Source organism: Nycticebus coucang, chromosome 24, assembly GCF_027406575.1.
Source record: "Nycticebus coucang isolate mNycCou1 chromosome 24, mNycCou1.pri, whole genome shotgun sequence".
In the NCBI taxonomy this organism is placed as follows: Eukaryota; Metazoa; Chordata; class Mammalia; order Primates; family Lorisidae; genus Nycticebus; species Nycticebus coucang.
The window spans coordinates 8,562,213-8,565,147 of NC_069803.1; positions in this window are offsets into that span (position 1 = coordinate 8,562,213).

Genomic DNA, 2,935 nt, shown 5'->3' on the forward strand with positions numbered 1-2,935 from the left:
GTATCCTCATTAGCTCTGTGCTTAGGGATGCCATAGGGACTGGACCACTGCCAAGCCCTCAAACCTGTGGAGCATCCACCTGTAGCACCAGCCTGGGAGAGCCACGAGTTTGTGTGGAGTGCACTCAGCTAAGCCATGGGGGCAGAACTTTCCAGGGCTTTGGGAGTCCAACCTGTCCAAAAGCAGGACATAATTGAGATGATTCTCAAGCCTCAGGATTTAATTTTGGTTCCCCCCTGTTGTGTTTGGACTTACTTGGGACCAGTTACCCGTTCCATTTTTCTTGTATCTCCCTTTTAAATAGAAATGTCAAGCCTGTGCCTATACTACCACTGAATTTTGGAAAAACAGAACTTATTTGATTTCACAGGCTCACAGCTGGAGGAGAAGTTGCCTCAGGATGAATCGTGCCTTGAGTCTCCCATGTCTGATTTAGATAAGACCCTGGACACTGAACTTTTGAGTTGATGCTACAGTTTAGGAGCTATTGAGTTGGAATAAATTTATTCTGTGTGTGAGAAAGATACTAATTTGGGAGGCTGGGGCAGAACGCTACAGTCTGAATGAGTTGCCCCAAATTCACAGGTTGAAAGTTAATCACCAATGTGATAATATTAAAAGGTGGGGTCTTCAGGAGACGATGAAGTCATGAGGCGGAGCCGTCCTGAACGGAATATAAGGGAGCTACCTCCCTCTCTTCTGCCCTTCTATCCTTTCGGCAATGTGAGGACACAGGGCCCAGGCTTCATCTTGGAAGCAGAAACCAGGAACTTACCAGACACCAACTCTGCCATCACCTTGATCTTGAACTTTCCAGCCTTCATAACTATAAGTAATATAGTTATATGTTTGTAATTACCCAATGTGTGGTATTTTGGCATTGCTGCATGAAGAGATGAAGACAAAATCCTAAGCCGTGAGGTGACGATATTAGAATGTAGGGCTTCTGGAAGGTAATTACGTTATGAAAGGGAGTAGTGCCCTTATAAAGAGGCCTCTCAGACCATCCTCGCCCCTTCCCCCACATGAGGACACAGGAAAAAGGCCCTCGCCAGACACTGAATCTGCTGGCATTCTCAGCTCCAGAACTGTTTATAAGCCTCCCATCCTATGGGATTCTGTAAAAACTCAGCCTGGATTCTGTAAAAGGGTGAGTAGGGGGAATGTGGTGAGGATGAGAATATATGTTCATATTTTCAGGGGATAAAAATTGGGCACTGAAGTCCAGGCACAGTGGTTCACACCTGTAATCCTAACAGTCCGGGAGGCCGAGGCAGGTGGATTGCCTGAGCTCAGGAGTTCCAGACCAGGTTTAGCAAGAGTAAGACCCTGTCTCTACTAAAAATAGAAAAAACAAACAACAACAACAAAAAAAAAGAAAACTAGTTGAGTGTTGTGGTAGGAGCCTGCAGTCTCAGCAACTTGGGACGCTGAGACAAGAGCATCTCTTGAGCCCAGGAGTTTGAGGTTGCTGTCAGCACTCTACCCAGGGCAACAGAGTGAAACTCTGTCTCAAAACAAAAACAAAAATCAAAAACTGGTTGCTGAAGAAGTGAATAGGATTGAGTCATATTCAACGCGGACTTTTTAATGTTGTTTATATTTTCACTCCAACTGCTTGTATGAGTGAGATCATAGGCCATCTCCAGATTTTAAAAAACCTAAATTATTCCCACTTTTTAACAGCATCCTCTCTTCATAAGATTCCCTTTTTGCTTATCCTTATTATGCAGAATATCTGCATTCCCCCAAAATTTCTATGTTGAAACCTAGTCTCCAAAGTGGTACTAGAGGTGGAGCCTTTAGGCAGTGACCAGTCCATCAAGGCTCTGCTCTTGTGAGCTGGACTAGTGTCTTTATAAAAGAGGACTTGCTTGTCCCTTCCCTGCCACCATGTAAGGACATAGCGAGGTGCCTCTGTTGAGCAGAAAGCCCTCACTAGGCACTAAATTCACTTGTGCCTTATTCTTCTCAGCCTCCAGAACCGTGAACAGTAAATTTTTGTTGTTTATAAATTATCCAATCCATGGTATTTTGTTATAGCAGCCAGAATAGAAGAAGACAGCCTGTATGGATTAATGTGTGCACATAATTCCTCACACGTGGACAGAGAGCCTGGAGGAAAATCTCCAGCTTCCTGTTAAGTCTGCTGACTAAGCAGAAAACCTCAAGGCCATCTGGAAGCACCTGGGCACTGGAGAAAGCTGGGAAGAGCATTTTGTTAGCAATTCCCAAGGACTGATAGGTTTATTATTCTGTTGCTGATACAGCCTAAAGGAATACTTGCTAATGTCTGCTCAATATATCATAGGAAGGCACAGGAGACAGAGTGGTTTTTTTGGACTTCCTAAAGTACTGTGGATAGGATGAAAAAGTAATCTGATGTCAGAAGGCCACAATTTAACCAGATGTGGAACCTGCTTTAATCTCTGATTCTATTTTTGAGAAATGAATAAAATGATAATGGCTGCATTATCCAATTCACAGGAATGATATGAGAGTCAAAGTGATAATGTCTGGTATAGCATTTTGTAAACTGTAAAAGGCTATACTAATGATAGGCTTGGTAGCTATTTTTAAAAACCACCTCTATTTATTTCTCAGAAAACCAAGTATCATATCATTTCCTTGGCCCCTTTCCACACTGTCATCCAGAAAGTGTAGATTCGAGAAAAAGAAAGAAAAGCATACTATTGGCTTGTGTGTGACATTTGCCATTATTTCATAAAGCTAGTATTTTAAGAGCCATTTGTTAGGGGTTGAATTATGTTTCCTAAAAAAATTCTAACCCCTCAGGACCTATTTGGAAATAGGACCCTGGCAGATGTAATTAGCTAAGATGAGCTCGTTCTGAAATAGGGTAGACCTTTATTCCTGCATGACTGGTGTGCTTGTAAAAGGACAGTGTGAAGATACAAGAGCATCATGTGATGAT